General features: G+C 41.8%; 1 pseudogene; it reads right to left on the bottom strand.

The window, feature by feature from the left end:
• Positions 1 to 5,860: 5,860 nt before the first annotated feature.
• Positions 5,861 to 6,315, bottom strand: LOC108490754 (annotated as a pseudogene).
• Positions 6,316 to 19,332: the final 13,017 nt, after the last annotated feature.

Here is a 19,332-nt window from a genome sequence, read left to right as displayed (position 1 = left end):
TGCAGTATGAACCTGGAGGAGTATATGACCCAACATGGAAAGACAAATACTATATCACTGTATTTATATGTGGAATTTAACTGTCAGACTCACAGAAACAGAGACTATAGAAGAGAAGGAGAGGGATATGGAGTGATGTTGAGCAAAGTTTCAGTTATGTGCAAAAAAAGTAAATTTAGAATCCTAATGTTTGATCCTGTAACTACAGTTAGCAGTTATTGTGCTACATGCTTGGATTTGCTAAGATGGTAGATCTTGGTTCACCACATCATATGGAAACTGTGGAAGTGCTGGGTGTGTTCACTAACTCCATTGTGAATATCTCACAGGTATACATATATCAAACACTGGGTTGTACACTTTAACTGTATACAGTTTTTGATCATCAATATGTTAGAGTTCTCTTGAGGAACAGAGAGAGAGAGAGAGAGAGAGAGAGAGAGAGAGAGAGAGAGAGAATAATTCCGCTTATGTTGAAACAGTAACAACAATTGTCTCACACCTGAGAGGCTGAGACCCCAGTAGTTGCTCTGTCCTTGGATGGATTCCTCAGTAGTCAGAGTGGTCCCGCAGTATGAGGCAGAGAACCCCAAAGTTGCTCAGTTCACAAGGCTGGGTGCCTCAGCAGTCTCAATCTGGTGCCAAAAACCTGGAAGGTTCCTGAAGAGCCACTAGTCCCTAGCCAATGATGGAAGCCTGGAAATGCTGATCCTGATCTCAGCAAAGGAGCCATCATCATCATCATCATCATCAGCGGCAGCAGCGGCAGCAGCAGGTGGCTTTATTGGTGCTCTTCCTTCTGCTGTGCCCTTTTTGTCTGGCTGCTACCAGAAGGTGCTATTTCCATCTGAGGTGGATCTTCACACACCAATGAAGGCAATCAGGACAAGTCTTCAGGTGAGACTCCCTGCTCAGGTGATTCTAATTTGTGGCCAAGTGAATTAAAACTGACCATCACATCGACTATGCTGTAATAGGATGGAAATAAAAGGATGGTGTGATAGAATGAAAAATGGCTCCCAAAGATGTCCACATCCTAGTCCCTGGATCTAGCAAGGAGCAATTAGATTTTACATGGGTTTAGAGTTCCTAATCAGCAGATTTTGACATGGGGGTGATAATTCTGGATTACTTAATGGTGGGGAGCATGATGTCCCACGGGTCCTTGTAATTAGAACAGGCAAGCAGGGAGTCAGAGGAGATTTTATAGCAATCTTAGAGAGTCAGGCTAATTGGGTCTGAGAAAGACTGGAGTGACCATGGCTGGCTTGGAGGAAGGGGCTTCGAAAAATATACAAGTTGGACATGAATTAGAGCAGTCGTGACAGATTTAAATCAGCGCTAACTATTGAAGCAAGTTAGTCCAACAGAACTCAGCTCTGACTTGTGTAGAGATCATTGGGCACTTAAAAGGGAGAATTAGGGATCCTAGCAGAGGGGGAGCTAGTGGGAGCTCAACAGTCAAGAAAGGGAAAATTACTGTTAGCCTGTGTACAGTTAGGCCAGCTGTAATTACTGGAGTCAGGCTTCCTCCTCCCACAGAGGCTGGGAGACATGGGCCTATGCTCAGGTGTTATCTGAAGCAAACTGCAAATTTCAAGGACAGCTTTGTATTTTCTCAGGTGAGCACTTTTAAAAGGGGGTTAACGTCATCTTAGCAATGCTTTCTGAGATTTTAGAATTATGTCAGCATTTTCTCAACTCTACAGACTCAAGAAGGGGCCTAGTAGAAAGGAGTGCTCAGAGGATCCCAGCTAGAGTTTGGTCAAGGAGAGAATCTTTATCAGGGCTGGAACTAACCAAGGACAGAAGCTGGAGGAGGCCAGAGACCAGCTTCTCCTCCAGGCCCCCAGGCTATACCACAGCCCTGCTAGAGTCCTGCCTCTAGCCCAGGGAGACTCTTTTGGATTTCTGATTTCTAGAAATGAGATAATAAGCCTGTGTTATTTCAGGGTACCTAAGTTTAAGTTTTTGGTCATTCATTACAATAGCAATAGGAAGCTATTGGAAACAGCCCATCCTAGACAGAAAACCCAAGATTCCAGGAATGAAGAGAGACTGTGGTGGGAGGAAAGGGACCTCACTAGGAAAAGAGGATGCTACCATGGCTAGCTGCTTTCTTTGTTCTGGTCTGTGGGTTAGGAGTGAATGTCCTCTGAACTTGGCGCTATCATTACCTGTATTTACAGTTGAAAGTGTTGAGGTTGACCAAGTTGTCTGAAGTCACCTGCTGAGGGAGAGAGACAGAAAAAATGTGTATGACCACAGAGTAAATGCAGTAGACTCCCAGAGCTCATATAGCCCCTTTCCCCAGCCTGAAATGATGGGAGAGGCAGCGCTGGATCTGAGGATGCACTCAGTCTGGTTTTGCTCCTCAGAACTTGGGTTGCATCTCTGTGGGGAGCAGAGGGCAGCCTTGTAGTCCTGGTTCTGTGTTCTTGTAGAATTGACAGTAAACTAAAGTAAAAGAGGCCTCACTCCTGCCCCCAAACCTCAAACTTGACTGGCTTTGTGTCTAGCTGAGCTCACCAGCAGTCTGTAAGTGAGGTCTGCTAGAGCTTTGGAAGCCTGTGACCCTAAAAGCTCTGGCTCTGACCATGTCCCTCACTGCCTCTCTGGGACCAGGTTTCTGTGAAGAAGCACCTTTGTTGCCAAGACCAAGATGACAGACAATTTAGAACAATGAACTAACCCGGTTTCCTATGTTTGCTGAGGGTTTAACTGGCAACAAGATGTAGGAATAATTCACAAGCAATTGTTAATTAATATTAACTAATTACTTCATGGCATTACGCATGATAGCATAAGGTGGAAGAAACCCAAATGTTCATCAACCAATGAATGGTCTGTCCACACAATGGCATATTAGTCAGCCATAAGAGTGAATGGACTTCTGACACACTCTACAACATGAATGAAGCTTGAGGGCATTGTGTTCAGTGAAATAAGCTAGTCATCAAGGACCGCACATTGTATGATTCCATCATATGAAATGCCTTCCTGGAACAGGCAAATTTAGAGGGACAGAAGGCCCCTCTAAATTAGTGATTTCCAGGGCCTGGGGAAAAGGGGACAAAGGAATGAGAATTGATGGGCTACTTTTGGAGGTGATAAGAAATTTTCCTGTACTAACTGTGAACACAGCTACATATATCTATAAATATTGGGAAATCCACTCAAGTGTAAACTTCAGAGGGTGAATTGTGTGGTGTATAAAACATAGCTTGGTGATGCTGTCAGAAGCAATTACTTGGGGAGAGGTCCCAAACCAACAGTCTGCTTTAAGGTATCCCAAGATGTGACATTCAGAAATGAGAGGATCAGAGCAATGATAAGGATCAGCCAAGGCCAGGAGTCAAGACGGCAGGCAGGAAACAAGCTATGGGGCCTCAGTGTCAGCCTTAGGGTCAAGGTGTGAGGTCAGAGTGTATCATTCATTCCCCAGCCCAAGTTCTAGAGGACTCCATCATGAGCCTCAGGATTGAAGGTGTGGGGGGGCGCTGGGAGAAAGAACCAGAGTCATAGACATGCCTACCATGACGGGAAGGGACTGAGAAAGTGCCTATCAATCTCACAAATGCAATGCCCAGGGCTGTTCTCTTTGAGACTCTTGATAGCAGCAGGAGCTGGTGATGAGGGAAGAGCAGCCTCCTTGTTCCAGCTGCAGATGCTCCACAGGCAGGAAGCTCCTGGTACATGTGAAGCAAGGACAACTGGGGCAGGAATGGGCAGGAGAGAATCAAAAGCAATGAATGTGCTTATTATATTCATGTATGCAGTGAAAGTAGCAGATATTTGCTAAGGACTTGCTCTGATCAGGAAACCCTTTAGCCAGAGGGGAGGTAAGGAAGACAAGTCCATATCCCTAAGAGCTCAGACACACACTTAGCACATATGGCTACCGAGCTCTTGAATGGGGCTAGAGTGGAAAAGAGATACCTGAAAGCAAAATACATGCTCGATTTCATATTTAAATTTTTCTTTGTTTTTATTTTATGTGTATGAATATTTTGCCTGTGTGTATGTAAGTGCACCCGTATTGTGCAATGCTTGTGGAGGCCAGAAGAGGTCATCAGATTCTCTGAAACTGGAGTTATAGATGGTTGTTAGCTGCCACATAGATGCAGGGAACCGAACCCAGGTCCTCTGGAAGAACAGCCACAAAGTGCTCTTAACCACTGAGCAATGTCTCCAGTCCCAAACTCATTCCTCGAGCTTCAAAATTTACATAAAAAAGAAATTATTTTATTACTTATTTTTCATATTGGTTACATGTTGAAATGATATGTAAGTTTTCTGTAAGTTTTGGATTAAATAAGATAAATTATTTAAATCAATTTCACCTGTTTCTTTGTGCCTTTTAAAATATGGCTATGAAAACAATGTAAAATTACATACAGAGTTCCAATTCTTTTTCTATCAAATAGCACTGTTCTATTGAAAGATGATAGGACAATCTCAGGACAAGATGGGCTCTCTGAGTAGGTGGCATCTAGGCAGGAAGTGAGGACAGCCAGACAGAGGCTGGGGTGGATGAGTAGGGGAAGGAGGGAGCCAAGGGAGGCCAGAGAGGCAGCAGACCAGGCTCTGACACCTGAGAATCCACAGGCATTGAGGATGACCAGACACAGGCTATGAACAGGAAGCAGGGACAGAGGCCACATGGAACTCTCTGAGCCACCATGGTTCAGTGGGTATAGAAGGTGCTATTGGCTTTTGAGTTAGAGACAAGGGAAGTACCACAGTGAATTCTGGATTCTTTGTCCATCCTACTAAGTAGGCAATTCAAATGAAGATGTGCAGTTCACATTCAGAGATGCAGTTCTGGATCTTTGGAGCAAGGCTGGTTTTTGAAACCATAGAGGTAAAGGTCAACCCAGAAGAGGCCTTGAACCACGCACATGGACATGATCCTGGAGAGGGGGAAGGAGTGACAAGTGATCAGGTCTAGTTTGAGTCCTGGCTCTACCACTTCCTGTCTTCTTGTTCCTCCCCTGTGGGATGGATGGAAGATGGCCAAAGATCCTTTTGATGTTATTTCCAGTCCCTCTCCCTGAATGTGGGCTGGTTCTATGACTGCCTCATCCAAAGTACAGAGGAAATGATGGGCAGTCATCCCCAGGACTTGACCCTGAAGGAGTAGCAGTGTCTACTCCCTCTTTGGAATCCTGAACCATTGTGTAAGAAGGTCTCTCTTGCAGTTGCCATATTGTGAGGAAGCCCAAATACGCAGTGCTTCAATGGGAAAAAAAGAGAGTTTCTTAAATAGCCTCTGGTCATTCAAGATGACATTGTGGGACAGAGATAAGCTGTTGTCTTTTAACCCTGTTCATACTCTTGACCCACAAATGGTGAAATTCAAGAATAATAAATTGGGCCAGGTATGGTGGCTCATGCCCATAATTCCATTCCAGTACCCAGAGACTGCATAGTGAGATCCTATCTCAAACACCAAAACTAAAAAATACAAAGCAAATAATAAAATTTAAAATTGCTTTTTAAATTACTAAGTTTTATGGCAACATTATTCAGCAATAGCCAAATGGTTCACTGAGTAAAATGGAATCACAATTACATCTCCTTTGATTTCTGGGAGGCTTGAGCAGTTCCACTTCTCTGGCTTTGCCATTTGCAGCATACACAGTTTGTCTCCTGGGCTCAGGTATGTTCTACTCCATACCTATTGCTTTCCTTGATGGTCATCCTTTGGTCCTGGCATCTCCAATATACAGGGATCTCCATTGAAACTGAGGTTTCACCTTCACTAATGGCCTCTCCTGGCCTGTGGTGCCAAGCCTCAGATTCTCTTCATGACTTTTTTGTGTTTTGTATTTGTTTTTCAAATTGGCAAATACCTTTATTATGGGGCCTTCACAGGGGCTTGGGTACCCTTGGGAGCCTGAGCTGGAGCCTGGGTCTTAGCTGGACCAGCTTAGCCCCAGCCTTGGCCTTTGATTGGCAGAACCTGTGACCCTTGGCCATGTAGCCACAAATCTGCTTCCCAAGTTTGGGTTAGCTGATGAAAACAAGCCAGCAGAGCTTGCTGTTAGGATCCTTTGGCATCTTGGGCTTAACCTCCTTGAGTTTCACAAGGGCCTTGACAGCCTCAGCATGTGTACTGATGGCCTTTGCCTTGTTGGCCTGTGTTTTCTTCAGGCCCTTTCTGTTGTGCTCCTTGGCAAGATGCATGTACCTTAGGAACTGGAGGTCCAACCACTTAAGAGATTCCTATCTTTGTGACAGTGGTTTCTTGATGCCATTTCTGTGCTGTTTTCTAGACTGGTTGTATGTGGTGTGGTTCTTGGACTTGGCCATGTCTGCACGGAAACCTGAAGCTCCAGAAGCACCTGGGACCGGAAGAGAAAGACCTTCATGATCTCTTTAATCCTGAAGCTTCTATACCACCAAAACCAGTACCAACCTCTTATACATGTTGAGGTTCATCTTTCAACTTGAAATGCAGCCTTGGCCTCCTCTGGACCACACCATCTGTGTGCTGACCCAGAGGAAATACTCTCCAGAAGATTTCACTACAATGATGCTGATCTCTTACTAATTACAGCTAACTTTTCAGGCCCACCCAGCAAACCAGCATCGATTGCTCCAGTAAAGCAAAGATTTTACTTCACTGCTGCTGATCTCTTGTTAATCACAGCTGAGTTTTTCAGCCCCAGAAACCACAGGTTCTCAATTCAAAATATCAAATGAACAACCCTGATAGTCTTTGCTTCCCTCTGAAACGTCACAAGCCAGACTTCCATCATTTGTAGTGCTCTCACATTCTCTTCCAAGTTTCCACAACAGCTCATTAAGTTCTGAATATTCAGTGGCTTTTACAGCCCAAAGCTCCAAAATCCTCTACCTTCCTCCCACAAAACAATCCTAGACATCAAAGCTACATGGTCATGTCTGTTACAGCAATATTACATTCTCTGGTACTAATTTCTGTTTTAGTTTGCTTCTCTATTGCTATGATGAAACACTGGCAAAAAGCAACTTGAGAGCAAAGGGTTTATTTCGTCTTACAAGTTATAGTCTCTGGTTGAGGGAAGTCAGGGCAGAAACTCAGGGCAGGAACCTGGAGGCAGGAACTGAAGCAAAGACCATGAAGGAATGCTGCTTACTGGCTTGCTTCCTCTGGCTTGCTTGTCTACTTTTCTTGTAAAACAGCCTAGGACCATCTGCCTATAGCTGCCACAGCCCACCCCAGGTTTCACCTTCCTACATCAACCAGCAATTTGAAAAATCCTCACAGACGTGCCCACAGGCCAGTCTGATGGAGAAAATTCCTCAATCGAGGTTCCCTCTTACCAGGTACCTGACTATAGTGTTTGTCAAGGTGGCATAAAATTAACCAGCATGCCAGCCAAGGAGCTGGAGAGGTGCCTCAGTTGGGCATAAGCATATGGTCCTGAGTTTAGATCCTTAGCACCCACATAAAAAAGCTAGGTGATGTGGTAGTGCATACCTGTACTCTTGCACTGAGGCAGAGACAGGTTGATATCTGAGGTTTGCTGGCCAGTTGGTAAATTACAGGTTCACTGAGAGACCTTGACTCAAAAATAAGGAGAAGAGTAATAGAGGAAGACAGTGACATCAACCTCTGGCCTGTGCACATGTGTACATGCATCCACACATGCATATGCACATACACAGATACATACACATAGACACACAGACACATAACCCCCCAAATTCAGTCATATTTATGTTACAGGTAGTTTCTACTGTAAGGACAGAATCTGTGTCTTGTCCTAGCTCATCCTGTGGAATAGCATTGGGTAGCTAAAGTTCATAAGCTTTTGTAATGCATGGGAATGCCCACCCTGAGCGTCTGGCTGTCTTTCCCCAGGCGAAGCTACTTTATGCTCAGCTATATCTCTTCACTGATCTCTCTTCCACAATTTGCTCCACTTTACAATTCCCATTTAGGCACACTATCATAGTGGGCCCCCACAGGTGTGGCGTATACAGCCCTGGTGACAACAAGAAGCGTATCTCCCTATGTCTGGAAGCTCCTCTGTGGACCTTGTGAGCAGCTGGGTCTATATCACAGGCTTCCAGGGTTCTGGTTCCTTCATTCAGTAACTTAAAATCATCCCTGGTTTTGTGTTATCGCAGATTTGATCAATGATACCATCCCTCTTTCTATTCAGATCATTTATCACAATGCTGGAGAATCCTGCCGAGAGACAGAGCTGATAGAGATCTCACTGTCTGTTGACATTTGTTCATTAATAGGCCCTGCTGGGTATGTTTGTTCAACCAGTTATGTGTGAATCACCCAACACTTCTGCTACCCAGCCCACATTTTTCCATCTGTTTATGGAAATACTCAATTTGGTCTTTTAGCATATATTATCTGTTCTGTTGCGATAGCTGCTGCTGTTTGCCTAATTGGGTCAGGTGTCACTGCAGCAGGGGCCACGGCCTATTCCTTTTCACTTGACTGCTTTGAGTACATGGGACACCTTCACCGAACCCTGGGAGCTCTTGTAGCCACATCACACAATCAATTTGCCTGTTTTCCCATTTGTACCTGTTCTGACCCTGTTACATATTTTCGTTCATAATTATATTTGAGAAAAATTAGATTTGCTTTGAATTCTTGCTTTAAGTGAATCAATTATGTTTAATTTAGTAGTTGGGTTATAGAAATTTATATCAGGCAGGGAAGAGAAGCTACAAAAAGTTTGCCTGAGGCTCCTCCAGAACTGTGCTCTTGAGACGCCAGAGGAGAAACAGCTCCCAAACACAAAGCTAATGACTGAGGATGGGCTGGTGCTGGTGAAGGCAGGCCTTGCTGTGCTGGGAGGAAGAAGCATTGCTGGGGATAATGCTTGTGAATCAGAGCCCCTCTATCCTGCTGGTGGGAAGGTGAAATGGTGCAGTCACCATGGAAAACAGCATAAAGTTTCTCACACAGTGAAAGGAGACTGTTGCACAACCTGGCAATCTACTTTTGGGCATATAACTAAAATAATTGAAATCACGGTGTTCAAAAGACCTCTGCACTCTCGTCAAGCTTGCTGCCACACTGTTCACAACAGCTCAGATACAGAGATGAATTAAAGATCCACAAAATGATTGGACAAAGAAAATGTGAGATGCTTTCAACAGATAGTTCAGTAGTAAAATGGAATGGTACGAAACCTTTAAAAAGTGCTGATGTGGAAGGAAGTATAAAGATGATGAAGATATTATGTATGACAGGACTTAGAGCAATGGAACTGGAACTGACCTGGAAGCCACCTCCTCTGAAAGGGAGCTCTCATAGTTTTGGAGAGCACTATGCAAGCTGGTAAGGAAGAACCACTGCCAGCTTCAAAGCCTAATAACCACATCAGTGACTGGCACAGCAATCGACATTGGTGCAGCAGTGACACTTTTATCTCAGGGATAATCAACAGTTACTAATTGGACTTAAAACCCACCCAATGAGAGAAAACTCATGTGTGATAGTAAACCTAGCCAAACATACATAGCTGGAGAGGTCATAGATCTTAGAGAAAATTCCAAGGCCATAACATCCCTAGACAAATGTAATTTCTTACAAAATAGTGCAAAATGTAGATCCTTAAATTTACAGGCAACTATCCCAATTACCACCCATCCAAAGAAGCTTCTTTTGCAACAGACAGAGATTATTACAGAGTTCCACAACTGGTCACACAGAGATGGTCTGTGACTTGCCCAAGTCTAAGAGGCACATCTATGATGCAACTGCTACTCCTAAGCCTCACAGAACATAGAGCAAGGGATGAAGAGAACACTAATGCATCTTTTAGTTCTTATCAATGAAGATCATGCAACAGAAGGCCAGGAACACAAAAGGTGACCAATGACCAAAGCATAGAAAATACGAGCCTACAGAATATGGGCCCTTAGACAGGACCCCTGTATTAAAATCTACCTACCCAGGGCTCAGGGACCATTTTGAAAGAGGGGGCAGAAAGGTTGTAAGAGCTAGGGAGGAGGTGCATGACCATATGGAAATAGATTCCTACATAATCCTACATAGGTCCTCATATGAACCTATGTCAATGGTGTCAGTGTGCACAAGACCCATGCAAACTCAAGCAGACAAAACCCCAGCACAGAATTGTGGAAATGGACAGCAGGTCCCAATCTTAGTTGAAAAATTATTGGCAACTGATTACTGCTGGGTGAGGAAGAACTGATTTTAAAGGGAGGGACTCTAGATAGGCTGCCTAGACCCCAGTGGATAAACTTGCACTGAGGGATGTCTGGGGACACTAACTTGACATGATAAGCCTTAACACAAATGACAGAATGTATGAAATCCAGTCTTGGGGGGGGGCATGGGTGGCTGCCAGTGGAGAAAGGAGTATAAAGTTGATGAAGATGTTCTGTATAATACATAAAAATTCAATAAAAAATATACAAAAAATGGAAGAAATTGGGGACTGGAACAATGGCTCAGCAATTAAGGGCATCCAAAATGGGTGGCTCATAACTGCCTCTAACTCCAATCCAGGGGATCTGGCACCCCTTCTGACCTCCGAGGGCATCCGCACACATATGGCATACATACAGGTAAACACACATACACATACACATAAAAATAAATTATTATTATTTTTAAAAAATTTAAAGGAAGAAATCCCACCCTCAAGGCAAGATGGATGATCCCGAGGATAGTAGACTCCATGAAAGAAGCAGTCATGGAAAAATAAGTACTGCATGATTCTGCTCACATGAGATATCTAGAAGAGTCAGTCACAGAAGAGAGAGTACAGTGATGGTAGCTAGGGCTTGGGGACAGGTAATGGGGCAATGTTTGATTAGTGTGAGCTATCAGTTATGCCAGAAAGATTTGTTATGGAGATCTGCTATACGGCCTGGATCCTGGAGTCACAATATTGTACTGTGCACTTTAAATTTGTAACAAAGATGAATTTCATTACCATAAACAGAATAGAACAGAAGCAAGAACAGGGAACTTTCTGGAAGTTTTGGGTATATCTCTTACCTTGTCACTGTGGTAGGTTCATGGGCACATACCAATGCCCAGATTCATCAAATCCTATCTGTCAATCACATGTAGTATATTGAGTAATAATTAGTCCTTTAAAAGGGTTTTTAAAAAAGTCTTTTATCTATTCTTTGGCAATTTCATACATTTATACAATGCATCTTGTACCCCCAACTCCCTTTCCCACTCCCCCAAGACACCCCCAAGACACCCCCTTCCCAGCTTCATACTTTTTATTTTTTTTTCGTAACCCACTGAGTCCAATTAGCGCTGCCTGTTAACTGATCCTGTTGGCTTGACTCTGTACAGGTCTTGTACAGATGACCACAGCCACAGTGAGTTTGTGAGAGCAACATCCATGTCATGGCCAGAAGACAGAATTTCCCAGCATTCCTCCTCATCCTTCATTCTTCTTTCTTCCTCTTCTGTGATGTTCCCTGAGCCTTGGGGGAAGATGTTTGTTATAGATGCTCCATTTAGGGCTGAACACTCAACAATCACTTATTCTCAGCACTTTAACCAGCTATGAGTCTCTGCGTTAACTGCTACCCGGTGCAGAAAGAAGGTTCTCTGGCAGAGGTTGAGGGCAGCACTAATCTATTGGTATAATCATAAATATTTAGAATGCAGTTTGAGAACATGTCCATTTAACACTAGGTTCCCCCATAGGACTTATGACCTCTGAGCTTTTGGCTTTAGACCAAGTTTACAATACCAGGCCTGAATTTTCTCCTGTGGAGATGACCTCAAATCCGATTAGAAAGCAGTTGGTTGCCTCTATGGCCTTCATGCACCCGTGTGCACATCTCGTCTGGCAGGTTGGTATCGTAGCATTCAACATTCATCACTGATGACTTTTCTCCCCGAGTGGACTACATAGCATCTTCCAGCACTATGGAAGACAGTCAGCAGGAAGGAAGTTTCCAAGCCAGTGCCAGCTTGATTTCTCCATGTGTTGCTCCATGTATTGTTCCTTTGGCAATAAGATCTTATCATCTAATTCTAGTGCAATCAAGAGCAATGCTAATAGCCTGTGTTGTTTGTGGTGTCTTTTGGGGCTCCCTGACAAATAACTCAGAGAGATATCCAAGGCTACTTTTTTTTTTTTTTTTTGAGACATAATCAAACCAGGTGAACTTGGTGAATTTGTAAGGAACTTGGTAGGAAGGAACTTGGTGTTTGGAAGAACTTGTGCTCTTTGCCACTGAGAACTGGAGCAGAGAAAGCAGATTCATTAGGCCCAAATTACAGAAGAGAACATTTTAGTGATTGTTTATTTGCTCCTCTACTCCATTTTCATTGCTTGACTTATTTCTGATTAATTGAGCCAAGTTTTAAATTACTGTTAGTCTGAATAAATCATTGTTTACTGAGGCGGTTTGGGAACAGACCTTGTTCAGACCCCTGGCACTCCACTCTGAGTTAGGTCGAAGCCTGAGCTTCGGCCCTTATCATTTGCAGCTTGCAGACTCACAGGTTGTTGCTAGAAACTTGAAGATGCTTAGATGAGAGGCCGGCATTCAGCATAGTGCAGTGAAGCGACAATGGTTGCCATTTATTTTAAATCCTCATGGAATGTTCTCCTGGAGCTCTAACTGTCCAAATCCTGAAATTTCCCATTCTTTAACTAAAATACTACTGTGACATGTCAATAAATACATAGAGCCAGACATGGTGGAGCACACCCTTAGTCCCAGTGCTCGGGAGGCAGAGGCAGGCAGATCTCTGTTAGGTGGAGGCTAGTCTGGTGTACATAGTGAATTCCAGGCTAGCTGGGGCTACAGAGGGACCCTGTCTCAAACACTAACCAACCAACCAACCAACCAACAAAACGAAAACACAGAGACAAATAAATTGGAAAAAAATCTAGAGAAAGAGAAATACAGAATCTTTAGGACATGCCACAAATTAGAGAGCAAAGTTTGTCAAAGTCTTTGAACAATTAAGTCTTCAGATCTAGGGATCTGTGTGTCATGTGTACCAGTAATTCTCAACTTTTAAAATATTGGTTGTACAGCACTCAGGAGGCAGAGGCAGGCGGATCTCTGAGTTCAAGTCCAGCCTGGCTTACATAGTGAGTTCCAGGACAGCTGGGGCTATAGGGAGACCCTGTCTCAAAAAGACCAAAAAAAAAAAAAATTGGTTGCAGTACAAGTTAAATAAATGGAAGACTCCTTCCACCAACTTCAGAGATTTAAATTCAGGAATCTTAGTTGGGGGTTTGGAGCTATATTTGTCTATTTTAAATTTTAATTTAAAACTGAATATGTGAGACTATACATATTTATAGAATACCATGTATGTTTGATACACGTAAGTAAGCTTATTTCTCTCTCAAACACATATCACTTCTTTACAGTAAAAGCTTTCAAAATTGTTTCTTCTAGCTTAAAAAATATTTGGTATATTATTACCTATAGTCACCTTACTGTATAATAGCTTACCAGAACTTTAAATATGAAATTTTTCCATCTTGACTATTTGGGGTTTTTTATTTTAGTATTTATTCTATTTCCTTTGGTGGGGGGAGGAGGGAATGTCTGCTTATGCCATAGCACACTCATGGATATCAGAGAATAACTTTCAGGAACTAGCTTTGTCCTTCCATCATATGTGTTCTAGGACCTGAACTCAGGTCATGGGGTTTAGCAGCAAACACCTTTATTGATTGAGTCATCTTGTTGGCCCATTCTAGACCTTCTTTCTCCTAAGTATAACTTAGTGGTAGGTAATACTTTCCCCCATTCGTCCTGACCCTGAACTTTGCCTAGCCGTTGGTAACCACCATTGTCTCTCGGCTTCTACAACATGGACACTTTTTAATTCCACATATGATCTTCGGTGCTTGTCTTCTTGAACCTGGTTTATTTCACTTGACATAATGATCCACAGTTCTAGTCACGTTGTCTTTTATGGCTGAGTATTATTCCACAGCGCAAATGTTCCACTATGTATATGTGCCACATTTTATTTATCCATTCATTTCCTGACAGACATTTCAATTATTTCCCTTTCTTGGCTATTATGAGGAAGCTGTAGGGAACAAAGGTGTGCAGAAGTCTGCTCAGAAGATGAGTTCATTTCCTCGGGACACATACCCAGGAGTGGGATTGCCAGGTTGTAAAGCAGTTCTAGCTTTAGTTTTTTGAGGAAAGCCACACTAGTTTTCTACAATGGTTAGTTTGCCTTCTCATCCACAGTATGCAGGTACCTCTTTCCACATCTGTGTCATCACCTGTTAGTGTTGGTTTATTTTATTTTATCTTATGTATGTATTTTATTTTTCGTTTGTTAGCCCTAGCCTTTAATGGCTCCAGCCCTTATGTGTGTATTCTCAACATGAGTGTTTTGCCAAGTCATGTGATGCCTGTGAAGGCCAGAAGAGGGCTTTGGGTCCCCTGGAACTGGAGTTATGGATAGTTGTTAGCCACCATATGGGTGCTGGAAACCAAATCTGGATCCTCTGCACGAGCAGCAGTGCTCTTAACCCCTGAGCCATCTCTCCAGTCCCACTTCTCAGTATTTTTTTAAAAAGAAAATCCTTGAGCAAGATAATATCTTGTGATTTTGCCTTGCATTTTCCCCGTGATTAATGATGTTGAACATTTTTATCATGTACCTAATGGTCATTTTTATATCTTCCTTGGGAAAAAATCTATTTATATTTCTGGCTGATTTGTTGTTTTAGTTGGACTGGACTAATACTCACCATCCTCCACCATCAGTCTCCTGTATACAAGAATTGTAGCAATGAGCCATTGCGCCTGGCTTCTGTACTAATTTTTTAAAAAATATTTTATTTATTACTTTTATGTATATGAGTGTATTGCCTGCATGTATATAAGTGCACCCATGACATTCAGTGCTCTTGGAGGTTAGAAGAGGGTGTTGGATCTCCTGGAACTGGAGTTACAGATGGTTGTTAGCCACCATGTGAATGTGGGGAACTGAACCTAGGTCCTCTGCAAGAGCAGCTGGTGCTTTTAACCACTGAGCCCTTTTTCCATGCCCATAAGTTTTAATCTGATTGTTTATGGATTTGTTGTTGTTGATATTGAGTTGGTTTTGCTCACAAACCCCTTGTCTGAAGTATAATTTGCAGCTTACTTTCCATTTTTTAGTTTATCTCTTCACTCTATTGATTGTTTTCTTTGCTGTGTGGTGGCTTTAAAAGGTAACCCTGGTATATGTGTATACCTATTCATATATGATGTACCTGTACATGTTTGAGTGTGGGCTTGTGAGTGCCACCGAGTACATGTGGAGACCAGGGGTTAACCTCAGATGTCTGTCCTCACCTTCCACCCTGTTTGAAACAGGGTCTTTTTGTTGTTTTTTTCTGCTGCGTATACCAGGCTAGCTGGCCCATGAGCTTCCGGGGATTCCTCTGTCTCTGCCCCCACCCCATTTTTCTGTATAAGCATTGGGTTTTCAGATGTGTGCTACTGCACATGGCTTTGTGTGAGTTCTAGGGCTCAGAACTCAGGTCCTCCTGCTTGTATTGCAAGTGCTTTACCCACTGAGTCATCTCACCCATCCCTACAGACACTTTTTAGTCTGATGAAATCTAATTTTTCTAATTTTGCTTTTGATTCCTGGACTTTCAGGGTCTTTTAAACAGATTTATTTGTGAGTATATCTGTGAGTATCTGTATATATGTATGTAAACCACATGCATGCCTCATGCCAGTAGTAGCCAGAAGAGGGTGTCTGATCCTTTAGAGCTGGAGTTACAGACTCTTGTGAGTCATCTGATATGGGTGTTGGCACTGAACCTAGGTCCTGTACAAGAGCAGCAAGTGCTTTTAACTGCTGACTCATCTCTCCAGCCCCAATTTTTGGGGTCTTAGCCAGAAAATCCTTACCCACTCAATATCCTGAAGCATTTTTCATGTGTTGTATTCTAGTTTCAGTTTCAAGACTTACATTTAAGCCTTCCATCCACTTTGAGTTGTTTACTGCACATGGTGATATAGGGGTCTAGTTTGATTCTTCTGCTTATGCATGTCTATTTTCCCCAGCATCATTTACTGAAAAGACCTTCCTTTCTCCAGTGTGTATTCTCAGTGCCTTTGTTGACAGTTGACTGTAGATAGGTGGGTTTATCTAAGCTCTAAATTCTGTTCTGTTGGTCCATGTGTCTGTCTTTATGCTCTTGCCATATTGTTTTAATTATAGCTTTGTAATGTTTTAAGGTGTGGAAGTCAAGATTCCTAAGCAGCACTGAGTTTAGCATCTTTCCACATGTGACCACCTCTGGAATGGAGTAGTGGGGCAAGGATAGGGACAGCTTAGGACTTATGGCTATGATGGCAATGTGGACAACAGAGGAAGAGCTTCAAGTGGCCAACAGCAAGAACTTGAGCTTCAGAAGCTTCCATTGGTCATGAATACTTTTCAAACCCAGACTTCTAGACAGTGCTTCTCATGGACTCCTGGGTTATATCACCATCATCTGAGACATTTTTTTCTTTCTTATGTGATCCAGTGCCAGTGTCCTAGTTTTGTTTCCTATTGCTGTGATAAAATACCTTGACAAAAGCAACTTAAGGGAGAAGGGATTTATTTGTTCATAATTCCAGGTTGCACTATATTGTTGTGGGGAAGTCAAGGCAGCAGAAACTTGAACTGGTTACATCACATCCATAGTCAAGAGCTGAGAACAATGAATTAGTGCTCAGTGCACCTTCTCTAATCTTATACAGCCCAGAATCCCCTGCCCAGGGCATGGTGCCACCCACCAATCAAGACAATCCCCCACAGACATGCTCACAGGCCAGCCTGATCTCAACAATCCAGCACTGTGACTCCCTTCTCAGGTGATTCCACATTGTGTCAGTTGACACTTAAAACCAACCATCAAGGCTGGTTTCTGTTGTTAAAGCATAGAGTTCTGAGTAGTTCACATGTGGCTGGTGCCCAAGGTGAGGCACAACCTCATGGCATAGTCTGAAAATTACTAATCTCAATGTTTGCACACCATTCCTCAACTGTAGCATTAACTAAGACATTAAACCACTGTGGAAGACTGTCTAGATCTCCTGAGGTCTTTCAGGACTCCACAAATTAAACATGACAAGAGCATGCTCCCTGTGTATTCTCAAAACTCGTTATTTTTCATTTTAAAGTGAGAACTCATGACATCCCAGTAGAATTTTTTATACTAGAATAGATGCCACTTAGCAATGTATTATTGGTAGGATGAACAGATAAGTTGGAATATCACAGTGGATTCCAGAGTATTCACCTAAAAAAGCTACAAAGCTAAAAAAATAAGAAAATGTCAACAATAAACAGATATTCATGTGCTCAACACTTTATCTAAGAAACAGAAGTTTTGAAAAGATCTCAAGCTCTTTCCTAGTGTAGGTATACTTTTTCCTTAAATATTCTTATTAAAAAAAGAAAACCAAAAACTTGGCTACCTTGAATTTTGCTACAAGTAATTTATGTTTGTCATTATCTTGTCAAATACATAAGTATCCTCAAATAGCAGATCATCTTGCTTTCTATTTTGCAAACTGTGTGTGTATTTTAGTCTTTTCCTTCCCTTCCATGTTTTATTTCTAAAAATTAATCTGTTCTAGTATGTGTAGCCATTCCTCATTAATTTTCCTAGCTGTACAGTATCATGAGGAATAAATATATCCAATACATATCTAAAATTGACACATTAAAAGTTGTATTTAATGTATGCAGCTTAATGAGATTGAAGGTGAGTTATATACCCATGAAATATCACTACCATTAAAGCTATCATTTTCCAAAACTTTCTCTCACCTCCATGTATTATTGTATGCAAATCCATTTATCCATTTTTTGATCTATGTAATTGATGTTGATAGGAATTTATTATTGATGCAATTATTTTTGACTTTTACTATTACAAAGCCCCATGAAGATTTCTGTGTGAATATTTTGGTGCACATGAAAGATGTCTGCATAGATCTATAGTGTATTCCTGAGAACAGAGCTGCTGGGCCACATGACAAGCATATGTTTACTCTATTAATACCATGTATCTGAAGTGTTTATAACAAGTAACATAACCACAAGAAGTTACTAAGAAAGTCTAAAAATGTTTACCTGAAAATCCTTTAGTGTGGGACATTTGTATCAGGATATATTTGTAGATCTTGCAATTTTTAACTATTTATTTCTTGTTGACTGTGTACGTTGGTTTTACATTCACATATGTTACTAAACCCAGATTCGTTTGGGTGACACACTATTGGGAAACAATGCCAGCTATTTTTTTTTTTTGAGACACGGTCTCCCTGTAGACCCACTTGGTCTGAAACTTGCTGTGTAGACCAAGATGGCTTCTATCTCACAGAGAGCCACCTGACTCTGCCTCCTGATTGCTAGCACCTAAGGCATATACCACTACACCTGCTTTGTCCAGCTTTTTTTTTTTCAATTTTTAGTCTTTAATATCTTTTTTTTCTTGTCTTATTTCATGATATAGGACTTTTGATAAAATGTTCATTACAAATGACACTGGCAACTATTCTTGCATTACTTGGTTTAAAGGAGATTCTATTAATAGTTCTTCATTTATAACAATGTATAATTTTTTAATAACTACATGATTAGAAGAAGCATTTCACTACAGCTTTAACATATTCAGTAATACACTCCAGGGCAAGAGTACATCTCTTTCACAAGTAGCTGTAAGTTTTTCATTCACAGTTGAATTAATACAGTCATACAATATTGAACTCAGTATAAGCCCTGTAACACATAAAATTGAATGAATTTTTATCCTTTAAAGAAGATCTCCATTTCAAGATATGCTGTTTCCTACATTTTTTTTTGTAAAGACTCATTGTTTTTGCTACTAACACTGAGATGTTGGCACATGCATCTCTAATCTGTATGTGTCTGATTATTACTAGTCATAATTGTTTGCACTTGGATCCTTGGCGCAATGTATAGATTTTTATATACTTTAACATTTCCAGTTTGCTAGGACTATTTTAAGAATGATGAATAGTTGTTACCAACTCTATAACTTGTATATGTTCTGAAAGATTCAAAGGGATTGTTGTGCTCTTTCTTTTCTTTTTCTCTCCCCCGAGCTTGAAACATTGTTTTCATGGTTAGCTGTTAAGCTAATATTCACACTCACAAATACAACTGTCACTCAGTCATTCACCCCTCAAGGCTTCATTAAATGCCTAAAGATTGTGACTCATTCAGAAAACAGAGAAGTCTACTAGGTAAGTCTACATAAGAAAAATACAAGCAAGGAAGAGAGAATTCCCATTAGAACTTCATGTTTCTTTACAATCTGGAATTACTCACCAGAGGCAAAGAACCAGAGCAGAACTAGG

Source organism: Nannospalax galili, unplaced genomic scaffold (genome assembly GCF_000622305.1).
Source record: "Nannospalax galili isolate Female #2095 unplaced genomic scaffold, S.galili_v1.0 scaffold72, whole genome shotgun sequence".
NCBI classification, from domain to species: Eukaryota; Metazoa; Chordata; class Mammalia; order Rodentia; family Spalacidae; genus Nannospalax; species Nannospalax galili.
The sequence above is the reverse complement of the archived record's forward strand: the minus strand, read 5'-3'. Positions and strand labels throughout refer to the sequence as shown.